General features: G+C 38.1%; 1 pseudogene; it reads left to right on the top strand.

Moving 5' to 3' along the window:
* The first annotated feature begins 15,143 nt into the window (after positions 1-15,143).
* Positions 15,144-17,286, top strand: LOC101438085 (conserved oligomeric Golgi complex subunit 5-like; annotated as a pseudogene).
* Positions 17,287-19,614: the final 2,328 nt, after the last annotated feature.

Here is a 19,614-nt window from a genome sequence, read left to right as displayed (position 1 = left end):
AACACTGGCTGCACTTTAATTCCCAAGGAAGACAATATAGTTCTAGGAACTAGAAGAAATCAAGTAGCCTCTTAGGACCAAATAAATATATTAACTCCTTAATTTTGATATAATCCTCGTCCTTGTCCATTTCCAATTACAATGCAAGTGAATAATACCACACAACAAAATTTAATGGTCAAGTTAATTATAAAGAGAACTTGATAGAATAAAATCATTCCTTATATTGTCATGATTTCCTTTTCTCTCTGACTTAAGCAAACCTTTCTCTGAAATTGAAAATACATGTCAGTATCATCAAACTAGAAGTCACTCATATTAGCAACTCAAAGTAACAGTAGGGGGCAATGTTATCACATTCCCTTGCATCAACTTGAGGCCTTGAAGAAGAGAAATAGAAAATTGCCTTGAGAATCACTGTTCTTTTACACAGGATCCTCAAGTGAGTACCACTTTCAATTACTTGTTTCTTTCTGCTTGCTAAGTTTTATGTCCCCAAAGTTAGTAATAAAACCCCTCCCATCAGTCTACCAACCAAATATTCCCTGCCAAGACTTGAGAGAAACAAAGCCCTTCCCACAGGGGTCCAAGAGATATAAACCAGGGAAATGGATAGGGGTCATGCAGTTGAGTGCCCGCCTCCCACATGGGAGGTCCCAAGTTCAGTTCCCAGTGCCTCCTAAAGAAGACAAACAAACAACAACCAGACACTGAGCAAAAACAATAAGCAGACAATGAGGGGGGAAAATGAACAGACAACAAGCAAAACCAAACAAACAGAAAGCAGATGTTGTTCAAGCAGTTAAGTGCCCGCCTCCCACACTGGGGGTCCCAGGTTCAGTTCCTGGTACCTCCTAAAGAAAAAACAAAAGCAGACATGAGCAAAAATATCAAGCAAAAACAACAAGGAAACAGACAAGTGAGCCATTTGGGGGGGGGGGCAGAGTGAGAGATAAAAAACCCAGCTCTACATTTACAGTAGATATCATGGGTGGTGTAAGACACTCACCTGCATGCACTGATCCCATAAGAAAAACATTCTATATTTACCATTATTATCAGAGGCCCTAAAATTTCTTTGTACTGCTAGAAAAATTGATATATACAGCTATATACCTAGGCACTTTCTCAAAAACATTCACAGAATGCCTAGTATACATAGAAAAGCAAAAAGGAAATAGTCCTTGCCCTCAAGGTACTTTTATAATCAAGTCTGTACATAGCTCTGTAGAGGGAAAGGCTGGAAGGGGCCCCAAAAGAGAGGCAAAAGTTCTTTAAGGAATCTGAGGAAAAATAACACCAGTGACTGGGTGGGTGATGGAAGGTAAGTGGGCAATGAGAGAGAAATTAGAGGAAATATCGTCACAGAGGATATTATAATTGCATTTTGAAAGACAGGCAGGTAGAATCTAGAAAAACAGAAGCTGAATATTTTATGCAGAGGGAAAAAGTAGTAGAAAAAGTGTGTGTGTGTATGTGTGTGTAGATGGGTGTAGAAGTTGGGAAGAGTAAATGAAGGTCTTATCATTTACGTTTTTACAACAATTTGGAAAATTTTTCCCTCCCCAACCCAGTTCTGGGAGGAAGAAACATGAAAGTGTTGTGGAATTTAAGAGAAGTTCAATTATTTGAGTATAGAGAGGCCAGGACTCAGGAATGATTTTGAGAAGGAAAAATGGTTTATTGACGGCCGGCCGGACTCGGGAGCTTTCTGTTTGAATCCCGAGCCCCGAACAAGATTTTCAAACGTCTTTTATACAGAGAGGAAAGGCCAAATGGTCCCTTTGTTTCAGTTCTCAATAGGCTTCAATTAGCATATATCTCTTTCACATCTTAGGTAAGCTTTTAGCAAGGACTCCAGACATTTTAGATAAGCCTTGGTTTTTGCATTTCCCCTAAATACTTAAAGTTTATAGCCCTTGCTTTGTTAAACATTTCCTGGGACTGGAGCCTGCTGGTCCCTAAGAGCAGGACTGCAGCCTCTTACCGTTTCACACCCACAAGTCAAACAACTTAGTTATCTCTGAAGAGACAAAGAGCCTTCCACCCATAGCCCACATCATTCCCCCCCTTTGTCAAAGTTTACTTGCTAAGCTTTGGCATAATTATTGTTGTAGCTATGAGGTGGATGACTGTTTGTTGTCTTGACTGATTATTTATCAGTCTTTAGTACAGCATCAAGGACCGTTTTTAGAAGTTTAGAACTTTTCATTCTGGACAGCAGAATCTTGGGCAGGGGCCTCCCGCAGTTATTCTGCTGCCACTGGCACTCACGTGGATTTCCAGTCAGGTTCCAGATCCATCTATTACTTTTATTTTACTCTTAAAGAGTTTACACCTTTAATTAAAAAGGGGTGCTGAAGGGAGACGATCTCTTTTCTGTAACTGCTTCCTGCTGGCCATGGGCTGTAGTCATTGCCTGATAAGGTGTAAAAACTCTTTAATTTATTCTAACTGGAGGAAGATGGATCTGGCATTCTGTACGAAGTTGGATGAAGTTTTCATATGGTTAATAAGATGTTCACTCTGAAAGAAACAAACTTAATTAAAAATTTGGAATACCCGTTTTTAAAAGAGGACACATTGGATTACAGAGATAGACAAGATTAGATGCCTATAAAGATGGCATTCCTTAAAAGCTGGTGGGAACAGCATATATATTCTTTTTTAAGTTATCCATCTTTAGAGAGAAATTGCAACAGACACTTAGCTTTGTCTGAAGACACATTCCAAGCTGTTCAATGATTGACACTCATTCGCTCTGTCAGATGCTCCTGGTGAACTGGCACTCCTTGGGCAACTGGCTTCACTCAGGATTAGAACACTAATTTGGAAATACTCTTAGTTTTCACCTGTGGGAGTGATCAGAACTACAGAATAAAGATTTTTACACCTTGGTTTTCATTGTACAATTTCTAGCAATTTTGACTTGTTCAATAGGTGACTCACCATCAGCAAGCAAGCCTCACTTTTGCTAACTGAGACTGGCTGAGACTGCCACCTTATTCTATAGACATGTTATTAACTGTTTAGAAAATGATTTTACCAGGAATTTAACATGTCTAATATACTTCTGCACTTGATCCAAAATAGAAAAGATAACATTACAATTATTAGGCATATATTTAGTACAGGATAAAAGTACAGCACTTAATATTAACTAATGTATTACTTAATGCATAAGGATTCAGAGTTGCCATTATTAGTTTTGAGTTTCAGGTTTGTAATACTTTACATGTTATCTCTCCATGAGAGCAGGCCATAATGCCAATTGTGTTTAAGTTTTACTTACAGTCTCCTGGTATCATGGCTCCACTTAGCATGTTCTTCAATGCAGTGAGCAAGTTGCAGCATCCTTCCAGTATTCCAGAGATTTTCCAGTATTCTACTAGCCTGGTGCATAGTGCTCTCTGGCACCATGGAACAGTGCCAGTCTGGAGGCGATATCCATTGTACACTTGGCTGTACCGAGTCATTATTGCTTGCAGGAGCTTGAAACTGCAATATAGTTTCCATCGACTTCAGGAGCAGAACCAGAGACTGATATAGCACATATTTTTAATTGAGGGGTCAGTGACCAGCCTAGCCAATAACTCACATGGAGAGGCCACCTGCAATGTATACAAGGCCTGGTTCGAATGCACAAGAGTTTGACAATGTTAAAGTTTATTCCTTGTTTTATATATATTTTAAACAACTTAACGCAATACATATATCAAATGACTATTTACTTACACAATTTTACTATGAAGATAACAGTAGGTGCTTTACTTTAGTAATAGAGGAAAAATATTATTTTTCATTGTTAGAATGAAAACAGAATATTTCCAATAGAATCAAGACAACTTTTTATTACCATTTACTTAAATGTGTATTTTGCAGTGGCCTTCAGACAGGTTTATTATCATGAAGTTATTTCTGCTACCAATACCAATCTAAGTTTCTTTAGTTAACAATGACTTCTACAACTAGAACTATTTAAACATTTTCAGTTTGGAAGATGTTTTACAAACTCTTTATAATTGACTATAACCGCATTGACTAGACACCTCATGTTTAAATAAACTTACTAAATTACAATTACCAATGAAAGAAATTTACTCTTTATTTAAGAGAGCATATCTACAATCTTTTCCCTTTAGCCTAATTTCACCAATGTGAACTTACAATTTTCACTTACAATTTTCATTACTGTAAAGATTTTGTACATATGTTAATTTAGTTTATAAATTAACTATGGGAGATTACACTCAAGTTAAATAAAATTGAAACCATAATAGTTTATGCAAGGAATGTTCTCTTTTTCCCTTATAGGAAGCTAAAACTTCTTTTCTTTAAGTTATGAAAATTATTAATTTAAAAGCATAACTGACTACCAGGTTTTAAAACACATGCATACTGACTTCCAGGTTTCAAAACACATTACACAATTACTTAATTTTTTAAAATCATAACCCAGGAAAGATCTCTCCATAGTTTTTATGGACTTTCCTTTACTTACTGAAATTTGTTAATAGAGCCACTAATTACCTTATTTTGTTGGAAAGAAATCTTCTGGAAGAAAATAAGGCTCACCAGATTGTGGAGAAGAAAATACTTTATTCTCAATCTTGCAAGAAGGGGCGCAGAGCCAGATATGGCTGGTGCCCCGAACAAAGAAAAATGACACAATTTATACCCCTAAGCCTAGCATGCAAGCTCTTCCTGTTTTTCCATAGATTGGATACTTCAGAAGTTACAGCTTATCTGAGATTTAACTTTCCCACGCAAAAGTTTGATTTAACTGCTTCTTCTATCACATTCCAACCATTTTAGTTTTTACCTGCTCCCCCCCTTTGTCAAATAAGGAATAGAATTTAGTGCTGAAATGGCACCGACTTAGTTAGCTCCTTCTTGGGCATCCTTCCACTGCCCATAGGACTGGCCTAAACTGGTCTCCTCCACTGCTGTCCAACCCGGGAGTGGGAGACTGAGGCAGCAGGCCGCCGGGTTACATCAACATTTTTCTTCTGTGAAAATTAACCTAATCTTTGTTTTGTTTTTTTTTTTTCCAATTTATGGCTGACAAAGGTTTAAACTGGGAAATTACCAGGCAAACTGATTCTTAATTCCCTAGCCTAGTAGATAGGTTTAATCTGCCACACCTAGTCTTGCCTTAAAAGCTCTTGCAAAGAGGAGGCCCTTTCCCAATTGTTTCCATAATCAGATTTCTATGACTTTTTCATCCTGCTTAGTTCAATTTGGGCTTTAAGAATATTTATAAATATAACTGCATATTTTTTAACAATTTGAGCAAATAGGCAGACATGAATAGTTTGACACAACAACATGACTTTAGTTACTTTAAACTTTTCAAAGACTTTTGAAACTCTTCTTAATTTGCACTATGACCATGCAGTTTACCACAAGAATTTTCTTTCTTACTTAATGGATTGTAATAACCAAAATGTTCTCAATGCCTTAGCACCATTTTGTTTTAGAACTTTATATTTTACCTTGAAATTAGCAGAATTTTGGATAAGCAACAAGATTAGTTTTATATATATTTACTGAGGCTATTTGAAGCCTCAGGGAGACAGACTGCTTTCTCTCATGAATTGCCACTCTTAGGAACACTGACCGTCAAGGCAGGAGACTTCTCCCCCTCCACCCCCCTTTTGGTTTTGGAGATAATAAAACTCCAGTGGTCATTTAACCTTATTCTATCAGGCAGCAATTTATTTAGTTTACACTTGAATTCATGAGAGAAAGGGTTACTAATACCAGAAGAGGAGACAGTGATGTCCCAGCTCTTCTCAATTATGAAATAACCACAGGTAAAGGCAAAGGGCGAGGTTAGGCCTGAAGCAACCATAAACAAAGGAAAGGTTAGTGTAGAATTTACACTTAAATAATAGTTTCAGGCTAAATTCACCCAGCTATAATCTCAGTTATTGTCTTTCCACTGTTTTACAATATAAATGCATTTATAAATGATTTTAACTCTTAGTTACAGTTTTTATTAATTTTTTAAAACCTATTAATTTTATAACACCTTTAAATACCTTTCATTCAACTTATAACATATTAAATGAACTTAACCATTACTTTAATTTTTCCTTTAAAGTGAAAGAATAAATCTCTTGCAGTTAGTTTGAAATAAAAGGCTACTTTTCAGGATTTGATTTCTAGAACATAAAATGTTCTTTTAAAAGAACTCTTCTTCAAACATTGAGGATATGATGAGGTTAAAGCACAAGAAGCTATTGATAAAATATTTTCTTTGTATATTGATCTTACTCAATTTAATCATAAAAATTTCCCTTCCACAAACCTTCTACACTTTCAGTATTCATTCAGGTTCTGTCCCACACTCTACTCTTTCCAATAATCAATCATTTTATCTTAGGACAAAATCATCTTCTGTTGCCTTAACAATAAAAACACACTCCATATATCCCACATACTAAGTTACCAGGCAAACGTCTTGCAACATATAATTGCCATTAATACTAACCAAGTTTGTTAAAATAATGAACTTTTCTTCACTTTAAATACTTAGTAGCATGTAATACCAGAAACAGTTTTTTTGGAAGCAAGTTGGCAGGGGAGATTGGCTGCCGAATAAGTTTGTTATAAAATTGCCTTTTATTATTATTATTATCAATTCAGTTTTGTTAAATAATGACTTTCTGCAATTAGCCACTTAAATACCTTAAACAATGCTTTGTAAAACTTTTATATTTATACCCTTAACACAAATTTTACCTTCACAGAACATTCTCTTACTTAAGGTTACTACAATACCTTCTAAGAACCTGAGCAGAATGCAAACGTATTTTGGCTTTGACACCCTAAGGAGGGAACTTTACTGCATTTATTCTGATTCTGCTTTTCACCTCCTTCACTTCCCCCCCTTCCAGGCAGTCGGGTGCACAACAAACAGGAATGCGGCTTATGAATAGAAGGGTGGACTCACTGGAAAGGGGCAAGCCGCTCCCCCCTTTCCAGCTTTCAGCCAAAATGGGCAGACAGAACCTACTCAAATTTGGCAACTCTCCCAGGAACCCAGCCGCCCTGACTGGGACATTCCCAACAGACTTGGGTGCTTGGCGCGGACACAGATGGCCTCCAAGCCCCGGCAAAGGGCCAGACCAGAGACAAGACACCAGAACATGCACAAACATCTAGACTCCTCAGCTTTTGCCCCAGAATCATTTCACCCCCTTGCCAATGGCAAGGGAGGGCTCCAGCTCAGCTGTAATTCTACTTCATGTAAGGACACAACTCCAACACTAACATTGAGCTGACACAGACAGAAGCACAAAGGTCACTAATCTGACTCACAAGTTTATATATTTATTTTCACCACGGCTGCCCCCACAGCCATCACAAACCTCAGAACACTTAACATTTGGTATAAAGCAAATTCATTCACAAATTAGCACCATAACAAAAGATTTCAGCTAGACTTTTCCACTGTTTAAACTTTACACCCAGACCAAGCTCCACCAGAAAAGCCGATCCATTTTCCTGTAACCAAGTTTTGTTTTCCTTAATCTAGACCAATTTCCAGGATATTAGGACTCGAACCTATAAATACCCTTCCTATTAAAATCGAGACTCCACTCCTTTAGTGGATATAAGACCAGTACCAGATTCTAACATGCAGTTAGACAAACCCAAAACACCAGGGCTTTTCCCCGGTTTTCCTCCTTTTCCCAAGCCTAGAGAGAACGGCTTCCCCCCAGCCTTCTGGGGCTACTAGGGTTCTCTCGGGAGGTGATCAGCCTCCCCTTCCTAGCAATTAAAGCTAGGGCCTTCCAGACTCTGCTCACCCGGGGAGTCTTACCTTCTTCCCTGTTCGGAGCTCTTTTTCGTTCCCAGAATCTTTCTCTTCAGACCTTCCATTGCCCCTCGATTTTGTCGGGAAGATTCTGGTGGAGCCCACATCTTTTCTGGATTAAATTTAATCCAGGGGCGCCCAGATTTGGGGTTCACCCGAGTCCTCCCGGCTTCCTCGGGGATTTGGAAGGGGCAGCAAAATGCTACCGTCTCTGGCCTTCATTTATTGTCCCTTCGCGGTCGCCATTAATGTTGTGGAATTTAAGAGAAGTTCAATTATTTGAGTATAGAGAGGCCAGGACTCAGGAATGATTTTGAGAAGGAAAAATGGTTTATTGACGGCCGGCCGGACTCGGGAGCTTTCTGTTTGAATCCCGAGCCCCGAACAAGATTTTCAAACGTCTTTTATACAGAGAGGAAAGGCCAAATGGTCCCTTTGTTTCAGTTCTCAATAGGCTTCAATTAGCATATATCTCTTTCACATCTTAGGTAAGCTTTTAGCAAGGACTCCAGACATTTTAGATAAGCCTTGGTTTTTGCATTTCCCCTAAATACTTAAAGTTTATAGCCCTTGCTTTGTTAAACATTTCCTGGGACTGGAGCCTGCTGGTCCCTAAGAGCAGGACTGCAGCCTCTTACCGTTTCACACCCACAAGTCAAACAACTTAGTTATCTCTGAAGAGACAAAGAGCCTTCCACCCATAGCCCACATCAAAAGGAGAAGCCATTCTATGACTATTTGGCAAAGAGTAGGGAAGCATACAGCCAGTGCATAGCACTGGTGGCCAATCAGTAAAACTCATCTACAGCAGGCAGTGCAGATGCTTCATGTGTGTTCTAGTATGTGTTGTGGTGTATGTCAATTCATTCATTCATTCATTCAATAAATACTTTTAGAGCATAGTCTATGTGCCAGGCACTGCACTAGGCATTGAGGATACACCAGTGGACACAAAACAGCCAAAGCCTCTGCTTTTCTGGAACTTGAAGTCTAGAAAATCAATAAATAAACAGATGGAAAATAATCAGTATAATGGAGAAAAAAATAAAGGACTTTGAGGAAGATAGCAATTTGCCAGGTAAGGGAAGAGGGTGTTAGTAGCAAAGGGGACAAAGGGTATAAGGAAAGAGATAAGAATAAGTGCTTTTCCACAGTTTGGGCCTAAAAGGCTTTTCCTTGCAGGTGAACTATATAGTAAGGAAAGTCATGTTCATTCAGCCATCATCAGTAATGAAAACAGGTATAATAATAGATATCAAGTACTGAATAGGTGCTTAGGGACTGTCAATGTGCTAAGTGCCATTTTATTTATTCTTGACAATAAACCTTATTAGTGTGACACTTTAAAGTACAAAGGAAAGTGAGGCAGCAAAAGAAGGAAAGAAGGAAACCAAGACTGAGATAAGTTAAATCGTTTACCGGAATGATCCTACTTGTAAGTACAGAGCAAGGATTAGAATGCAGAGTCTGACTCCAAAGGCTGCACTCTTAACCCAGACACTGTATTGGGATACAGAGATTAAAAAAAGTCATGGACTCTGCCTTAGAATTGCTCATGGTCTAGAAAGAGAGAGATTCATAAACAAATAATTCTACAGAAAAAACACAGCAGTGATAGGAGCTGTAATAGAGGTAGAGTTAAGAAGACAAAGAGGAAAGAGTAAGTGCTTGACTGCGGGTGGGGATGGGTCATCAAAATGCAGACATATTCATTTGTATTTATGTAATTCATTGCTCTCTTTGGGCTCTGGGCATGGTTACCCACAACGAATCTGCAGTTTCTTCTAAAGCATCTTTCCTGTGGATTTCCCCAGTATTGTCTTTACAGGTTGCGGTTTTTCAGCCTCATCCTGCACGCAATAGGTAGTTCTGACACAAGGACCAAGTAAAATCTTCAGAACCACTCTGGAGAAGGAAGGAGGAAAAAACACTGCCATCTACCTTAGCTACCCTCAGAACGTGTAAGGAATTTGACAATTAAGTGAATTAACCTAGTTAACTGCCACGGTACAGTGGAAGAGAAAGGGGTGGGGTGTGGCAACCCACCTGGGAAAACTCAAGGCTCTGTTTTGTGAAGGTGACTAGTCATAGTCACTTACACATGAAACCTTATTCCAAGTTGTTCCAAACCACATAATGCAATTTGCTTTAAACTTTGAGCTCTTAATCTAGGTGCACATATGTACTTCACAAAGCTCATGAATCTCCTGAAATTGTATGCAAAAGTCTGTATATCTGTTTGGCATTTTCCAAAGATTCCAGACTTCCTCAAAATTTCAAAACAGTGTGTATTCCCCAAGAAAATTAAGAGCTGTGCCTTCAATGATTTCCAAACTGTTACTCCAGCAGATTTAAGTGTAAGGTAGAATCTGGCATAATTTAGAAGGTCTGAAAAGTCTGAGTGCTTTGTTATCATTGTTACTCATCATCCATATCAAAGTGTTTGCAAATTGATGTCACCCAGGGCCCCACATGAGTACAAAACATTAACAAGACTTCAGGGTTTGCCCTTGATTATACTGTAATTATTTGCCCTTTATCTTCCTTTGGGCACTTCTGTGTAGGAAGGTTAGAACTTGCCTCAAGCTCTAGTTCAGGGTTGTGTGTATGTCTGAAGAGGTTAGGTTTTGCTTGGGAAGGAAGGTATCACAATCACCCATCTGGTGTTTTCAAATTTCACACACCCTCCTGCCCCATCTCCTCCACCCCTACCCTTAATTCAGTCCTTGCTCTTCATAATTACCTTATATATGATTAGACACTTGCTCTTTATCTATATTTGTTTCTATTTAGATATAATCACTTACATTTCATTTTGGCTAACTTCCTGCTTATTAAAGCTTTTCTCTCATCATTGAAGTTGTTTGGGAAAGAGTGAAGAATCTTCCATTTATTTTGATGCTGCCCAGTGACAAATTTGCCAAAGGTTAAAATATCCCCCTACTAATCATTAGTCTGACCATTTTGGGTTATGTATTACTATCTTTTAGGCGTTGAAGTGTTGTGGAAGTAGAAATTCAGTGATCATGTATCAAAGGCCAGTTCTCAGGAATATTCTTGAGAAGGAAAAATTTATTACAACTGGTGGGGTCCAGGGACTCCTGTCCAAAAAGCTGAGCCCTGAATAGGATTTCTGGGTCCCTTTTATACAGAGGATATAGGAGTTAAATGGTGCTTTTATGAAAAAAGAACTTTTCTTTGTTAGTTTCTTAGGGTTTTAAGTGTTTGTCTGAGTACCAGATAGATTTTGAATTATTATATTGCCCACATTCCAGGTAAGCTTGAATTAACATATGGCCTACCCTCCAGGTAAGCTTGAATTAACATATTGCCCACATTCCATCTGGATGTAACTTTGAATATACATTCAGTCTACATCCTACCTGAATATTTAAAACCTATAGGGCCTATATTATTTAATTGGCTTTCTAGAAACTAGGCACATTTGGATATGGAATTAGATAATTTTGAATTTATAAACAGGCTATATTAGAAGAGGTTAGGGTTAGAAAGCCCAACCCCACCAGATGCATGACAGTAAACACCATTAGACATCAAACTGTTAAAACCAACTGCAACTATATTTGCATGGACCCCTAAAGAAAGTTAAAAGAAAAGAGAAAAATGAAGATGAGGATTTGACCCATGATGACTCGCTAGTACTAAATAACAGTAAATCAGTGAGTGGTATGAGGCAACTATTTATTAGCTTTTCCAAAGTGTCAAAGGACAATTTTTTCAAGAAGGACTGCATCAACAGAAAAACTTGAATGTAATCTAAGATTTGAATAAACTCATTATCTACCAAACATTTGTTGAGTCTCTTCTATATTCATAGTGGCCATGCTGTTGTAACGAAGAGCAAGAAACCCGTAATGGCTGCAGTTTACCAGAGCCTCTGTTCTTCCCTAATGAAAAACACCTCAAGACATGGTTTCTCAGTCCACCAGTGTGTATAAGCCAGACTCAGGAGGAAGAGTACTGTCTACTAAACCAACCACACCCACTTCCTGTGGAACTGTGGAACAATGACTTGTGCAAATATCTTTTCATGAAATCTCAGCCTGAGGCAGAATGACAGCTGGTAAAAATATTCTAAACAAGGCTGCTCGTTGGTGCTCAATAAATAGGCTCCTCTGCCAAGGTTATGGACATCTGGAACCTATAGGACAGTTTTTATAGGTAAAATCAGAAATTTTACTGAAGATTTAATTAAAAACAAGACTTTCAGTTATATGAAGCAATCTAGAGATAAACGGCTAGAGAAGAAATGTAATAAACAAGTAAGTAATTAAAAAGTCTACCTCCTGCTAACCTCAGGTTATTGATCATTCAGTGAAGAAATCTTGTTCTCACAGCTTCCCCCATAGGTGCTCTAATGATAAAATTTAACTCCGAAGGGAGCACCCAAGTGAAATTATGTTATAGCTATAAGAATAAACAACACCTCTCTCTGTAATCAGTTCTTTTCTTTGAAACTCTAAATATTGTTTGAAGGAAGCAGGGACATCATAGCTGCTTCTATAGACTTTAGGATAAGACCCTATTATTTTTCAGTCTGTCCTGATTAAAAAAGAAAAGGCAGTGCTAAAAATAAGATGAAAATAAACACTGACATATTACCTGAAATTATGCTCTCAATATGCCTAGTAACCATTATTACAATAATGAGTGAGGAAAATGCATTACGTCATTAACAGGTAGAAAATTGGCATAAGTAGTTCCAATATTCACGGTTAACAATCTGGAAAAATTATGAACCTGAGAAATGAAGTGATATTTGTAACGTCTTTCAAATAAACATGTAAGATTTGTGTTCTAGGAACTATTCTTTTATGTTTATGTGTATGTAGAATTTAGGAACTACTGTGAAAATCCTAAGAGGGCCTTGGATTATTTAGTTAGTAAGCATTTGATTCATGTCTCTCTCTCATATTGGCATTGTAAGCCCTGCAAGGGCAGGAATGTTGTTTATTTTTGGTCATTGCTGTAGTCCCATCCCCAGTACCTGGCACAGTTCCCAGTACATAATACATATTCATTTATTGTTGAATAAATGAATGAATTAGTACATCTCCATTCTAGTTGTTTTTCCTCCACTGGTTAGTTGAGAAAGTTGAGGCTAAAGGAAGCTACATGGCTAAAGTCACTTAGCTAGTTAGTAGTAACACTGGCTCTAGTTTCTCCTCTCCCAGCCAATCCTTCTGCACATAGATGACCCTCTACCTCATTTAAAGAGAAATGCCAATTTGTGTAAATTTATCACTGCATTAAAGTATGACAGTACTAAAGGAAAATGCAAATATCACTTACTTCAGTCATTTTTGCAAGATACTAAACCTTTAACAAACTTTTGGAATATTTAATTTAATATTTTGTGTTTTTTGAGAGTTGACAAGAAAAGAATTTAGTATTTGCTTTAAATAATTAGTGAAAAACTCCTTTTACTTTCTTTTAGAGGTGAAAAGTTTTGAGAAAGACTTTGCAACTATGTTTTATAAAACTACAAACCCAGAATAATTATTAGCGTACTATAAATATTGTAGTCTTAATGCTTATGATGGTGATGATAAGTTCTGATAGCATGATTTTTTTTAACTTTTAGTCACATTGTCTTAAACTCTGAACAAGGAACATTTGGCTTTTTTTTTTTTTTTAAATCAGTCTAGCACAATACTAGGTACAATAAGCTACATAATCATATATTTTGTTCTTATATATTTATAGATCAAGATGCTAGTGTAAGCCCTAAGCATTTGCTAGGATGACAAAATGAGGGTCGCCAAGGTTTTTCCTAGAAGTAAACATCAGGTGCTGGCATAACTGATGACATCCTTCTGTTTCTCTTGTGGATTTCGATTTCTAAACATGACAAGCAGTTTCCCTTTAATTGAGTGGAGAAGAGGTACTGGAGATGCCTGGGTTAGAATCCTCGGTGCACCACCTAAAACTGGGTCACTTAGGCCAAGTTACCCTCCTTCAGGGACACACGGGGACCTCTGCACCTCAGTTCCTTTCACTTGTAAAATAGGTGATAATAACACCTACTACATGGAGTCCTTGTGAGGATCAAGTCACCACATGTAATACTTAGGACAGTGTTGATATATAGTAATTAGTCAGTGTTAGCTATTGTTATTGCCTTTGTTTTATTACTCAAATCATTATAAACAAAAGGTTTTTAGAACCTTAATAATTTCACTTACAGATTTGTTCCAAAAGGGAGAGGAAATAGGACAAACCCCCTGACCTCCCCACAAAAAACACACAATAAAATGTGAATGGGTACCTAGTAAAACTGCATGGAAACCACTCCCCTTCCACTCCCAGCTTGTGCACTCCAGGTGATGTTGATGCTGCCCTCGTTCCGGGCCTGAGCATGTGACATAGTTGGCCAATTAGAGCATTCCCCACTCCCTGCCACCATGGTTCTTGCAGGAATAGGTAAGAGACTCCATCAGAGTCAAAGAGAACTGATTTGAGGACTTTTGTTAGGACTGTTGGAAGATACATTGTTTGAGTCATTGGTTCAGCCAGCTGCACCCTGGTCTAGCTATGCTTAGGGGCCAATTAATTCTCTCTTAAAATGCCATCAATTTGCATTTGGTTTTCTGTAAACCGCAATTCAAATTTATACAAAAGAGCAGAGAAAATGTCCAGGAAGGCATTAAAAAATATGTAGGTAATATCCAAAAACGTTGATGGGTGGATTGTGGGAAGATGAAAGAGAAGGAAGCTCCAGGAAGCAGCCCATCCTCCAGAACAACTATTGAACTGACAGAAACTATCTGAATCAATCACTTTGAAACTATGGAGTCTAATGGAACACTGAGCAGAATCTAGGGATGAGTGGAAGAGGCTGGTAAATTGCGATAAACACTGGTATATTCTTCAGATGATGCAGTGTAGTGGCTTGAAGCTGTATGAACCCCAGAAAAATATATTCTTAAAGTTAATCCATTCCTATTGATGTAAACTCATTGTAAGCAGGAGGTGAGATTATTGCAGTTAAGGTGTGACCCACCTCATTCAGGATGGGTCTTAATCCTATTACTAGAGCCCTTTATAAAGGGAATAAGTATGGGGGAAGGTGGGAAAAGAGAGAAAGAGAGAGAGAGACAAAGCCATGGAAGCAAGAAGCTAAAAGGAACAAAACCAGACATGAAGGCAGAGATCAGCAGACACTTCCATGTGCTTTGCAATGTGGCAGCTGGTTTTTGGAGAAAAAAGGATTGCCTTTACGATGCTTTGATTTGGACATTTTCCTGTGCTCAAACTGTAATCTAGTAAATTCCCATTGGTTAAGCCAACCCACTTCATGATATCTCCTTTGAGCAGCCGAGGAAGCATACAGACAAGTATTGGGGCCTCCCAGGGATCTGTCGATAAGATGAAAGCAAAAACTGTTGAGCCATACTGTAGCCCATACTGTACAACTAGCAAGATTTCAGGTTGCCTGTGAGTTGCTTCAGGGAATAATAATGCATTTTGTTTCTCAGTAAAAGATGCCAAGGACAACAGCAAGAGGGAAGTAGAGAGATAACTAAAGCTGCTCAGCATGTCAATGAACTTGATTATCTTTCTCATGGAATAGATCTTTCTAGAATAGAAGTAATAAAAAACAGTCTAGTTTTTATTGCAAGAGCTTGACCGGGGGGTGGAAAATCAAGCCAAGAACCTTGTAGAGCAGGGTTTCAAGATTCAGAATCCAACCCAATGGGAACAGCTTTTCAGGTGTTCTGTGATCTTGGAACTTTGAAGGATACTATTACCAGTGTTGTGGATGGATATTCTGCCAGTTTAGAAGAAAATATAAACAGTGCTTTAGACATCAGCGTTTGACTCAGTCTTCCCAGTCAGCTGTGAGAGGGAGCCTAGGACGATTTACCATGCTAACCCAAGGAAACACTGCAGCTCTTCATACTTTCCTTTGGACCAACATGGAGAAATTTATGGATCATATTTGTACTGTATGTGTACATGTACAACATATGAAAAATGTATAAGCCAAGAAGAGAGATCCTGTTTCTCACATTTGTTTTCACAGAAGAAATAGTTTAAAAAGGACAATAAATTACTAAAGCCCTCTCTTAATTTCAGATGGCAACAAATTCTTCTAAGTTTTTCAAACAGGCACTTGAAGGAGAATACCCTCAATTATTGCAACTTTGTAATGACTTAGAGAAGCACTTTCACAATATGGTCTAAATATTCAAGGGAATTTTAATGCAAGTGGGACTACAGGCCTCTATTTTGACCCACAGCACATGGAAGATGGTACACAAGACATACCATATCAGAAAAGCTGGATTATTATGCAGAAAGGTTTTGAAAGACTCATTGCAACCATATGAAGCTGCTTATCTATCAAAGTCCTTATCTCTACTCTTTGATACTATCAACTTGGTTTCTCCCCCTGGTGGTCATACTCCTCCTTCCTCTGATGAACTTGACAGAATCTAGGAAATGATAGCAAGTCAACTAAATGTGGCTGCTGTTGATGCAAACCTCACTTAAGCTATGTCCAAAAACACGACAAAGACTACCCAGGTATATGGTGTAAACTCTGAGCTGCTCTTCATATGAGGAGATGCAAGTCAGGTAATTGGGCCTCTTACTGAAGGGCAGAGAAGAAATGTGGCAGCCATGAACTTGCTGTATAAATTGCACCAATCTGTAACAAAGGTCATTTCTAGTCAGAGTTCATTCCCACCAGCAGCTGAGTAAACTGTAATTTCAGCTCTAAAGATAGCCCATGGTATTATGGGAAATGCAGTGCAATCCTTACTGACTTCAATGGGAGATGCTACAGAGGCCATAACCATCACCAGACATCAAGAGGATTTTTCTGGGTCACTATCCAGCTTAGGAAAGTCTGCTGTGCTTTGTTCTCTGTACATGAAGGAGGTAAAATGTTTCATTGCTAGCATGTTGCTATTTTATTTTGAATGCTTAGATTTTGTCTTTGAAAACACTGAAGCTATTGCCCAAAGGGCAACTGAACTTTTTATCCACACTGCCAGTCTCATATGATGTCTTGGTAAAGGTGAAAAAATTGCCTTGCTGATGATTTTGTGCATGTGGAATTGCTGTGGGTCTATTCTGCAGATGAGTATCTGATTTAGGAAAATCCTACAAATGCTGAGGTCATTCAGAAGAAGTGAACATGTGGCCAGTAGTCCAGAACTGGGGGACATTATTCCATTGAGAATCATGATTCAGTTTTTGTTCATGAGAGCACCAGCCGAGTTGAAATCCACTTTCCAGAGAGCAGAGTGGTCCCACATACACTCTTCTAAGTGTCTGGATGATCATCCATCTGAAAAGGACAGGGTCATCCAATCAGGGGAGCCCTGGAAGATTATGTTCAATCAGGAAGAAGTAGAGAAGGCAAAGAAATTGCAGTAATGTAGCCCATATTAATGGTTCAACTGCTTCAGAAAGCTGTGTCCAATCATTAGTAACAATGTGAAATATTTGTTCATGCCATTTTGCACTAACCCATTCAAGACTGGCAGTTAAACTAAATAAGCTCTAAAAGACACTATCATTCACTGTTTTACGAACATAATGGATTTTTCTCTAGCCCTTCTCTATTACTTCTTTTGCATTTCTATCTTGAGTAACATAAAATGTCAAAATAGATTCACCACAACCTTCAAACTCCATAGACTAGATTTTCCCAGAACACCATCCAACTCTTTTCTCCCCTATCTTTCAAATTTTCCTACAAGGCTATATAAGAGTTCTTTCTTATCACATAACTGAGTTGCCCCCCCCCATGCAGGTACACAAAGACCCTCTTGCTTTTAAAGGAATATGATCGAGTTATCTAATAGGTAACCTTCTTCCCCCAACTTCCCTTCTTAAATAAGCATGCATCAGTGGTTCCCAATTTTGGCTATACATTAAAATCATGTGGGAACTTTAAAAAAATCCTGATGCACAAGTGGCATGCCATATTCATTAAATTAGAATATCTAGAGGTGGAAACCAGGCATCAGTATTAAAAAAAAAAAAAACACAAAGGATTCCAATATGCAACAAAGTTTGGGAGCCACTGGGGCATCCCAAAGCTAAACTACAGGGTTAAACATTCTTGTTTAAATATAACATACTGTATCTTTAAATAAAGCAAGACTTTCTTTGAAAAAAAATATTAAGAGGGGGTTGATTGGATGCCAGAAAGGCAAGTAATGTAGTTAACTGCACAGACCCTAAAGCTATACTGCCTAGGTTCCAACTCTGGCTTGACTGCTCAGCAGTCATGTGACTGTGGGCAAGTCACTTACCTCTCTGTGCCTCCATTTCTTCCTCTTTAAATCCAGGATAACAGTGATAGAATCCATCTTATAAGGATATTCTGAGGATTAAATAAGTTAATACATGTAAGGCATTTAGGATAGTGCCTGGTACATAAACAGGCACAATTCAAGTTTTAGTTCTTATTTTATCATGATTACTTTTCAAATTGGAAATAAATTGAGATATAGTGTATCAAAAATAGAATAGGGAGGGAGTGGATGTGGCTCAAGCAGTTGCGTGCCCGATTCCCACATGGGAAGTCCGAGGTTCAGTTCCTGGTGCCCCCCAAAGAAGACAAACAAAGGAGCAGACAACAGGCAGACATCAAGCAAAAACAATGAGCAGACATCAAACAAAAACAACAACAGACAATAAGCAAAAACAACAAACAGAAAATGAGAAAAAACAATAAGCAGACAATGAACGGACAATGAGCAAAAACAACAAGCAGACAAGCAAAAACAATGAGCAAGACAATGAGCAAACAACAAGCAGATGCAAAAAAAAAATAAAATAGGGAAAATGGCTCTTATTACATTGTTAGCTGAAATTTTTCCACATACAGAGGAGGGACCTGGTGAATTACAAGTATCTTTTGGTAGCTCTGCAGGTAGCTGGTACTCACGAATGTGAATAAAAAATGAGTGATAATGTAATAAACCCAATTATGGAACAAGCAAAGGGAGACCTGAAGTATGTGTGAATCAAGTATCAAGTATCAAGTGCTACATGAATGATTTATAATGAGGATGATCAGAAAGACCACATGGTACAAAGTAGATACAAGTTCTGGTCTTGATTCATGCATTCATTTATTTATATCATTTAGCGAATAGTTACCAAACACCTACCATTTGCCAGGCACTGTTCTTGTTCACCAGTGAATAAGACTGCTCTGCCCAATGGGGCTTATTGCTAGTTGGGTGGGAGAGGACAGCAATATACAATTTCCTGCATATGACTGGATATGTGACACTGAACCAGTCTCTGAAGTTTCCTGGATGTTACTTTCTTCATCTATAAAATGGTATACAAATGGAATAGTGGTGACAGGGGAGATGGAGTAGTGCTTTTCCTTCCTATATTCCAGAAGATTTAAAAATTAAATGCAAAATATGGAACAATGACATAAAATACCACTAGGGGGCAAAAAGAGCACGATGTAGACATTTGACTGATATGAAATTCTAGAAACAAAAAGAAGAGTCATCCTTTGTGCTTCATGAAAAAAACAAGCAAATAGCAAATATGTGACTCATTACAGGGACAGAATTCTACAAAACTGTTATCCAAATGTGCTTTGTTCTATGAGTAAATTTGATTTAGAGACCATGCCTTTATCTGGAATAACAGTATGGAAAAAGAAGAATATTTCTTAGTAAATGAAGTAAATTCATATAATAACAGTAAGGCCATGTCTATAGAACCAAAAACATCAAGAATATCTAATCTTACAATAGCCCTCTACTCACATGTCAGAATCT

This window comes from Dasypus novemcinctus, chromosome 2, assembly GCF_030445035.2.
Source record: "Dasypus novemcinctus isolate mDasNov1 chromosome 2, mDasNov1.1.hap2, whole genome shotgun sequence".
Taxonomy (NCBI): Eukaryota; Metazoa; Chordata; class Mammalia; order Cingulata; family Dasypodidae; genus Dasypus; species Dasypus novemcinctus.
The sequence above is the reverse complement of the archived record's forward strand: the minus strand, read 5'-3'. Positions and strand labels throughout refer to the sequence as shown.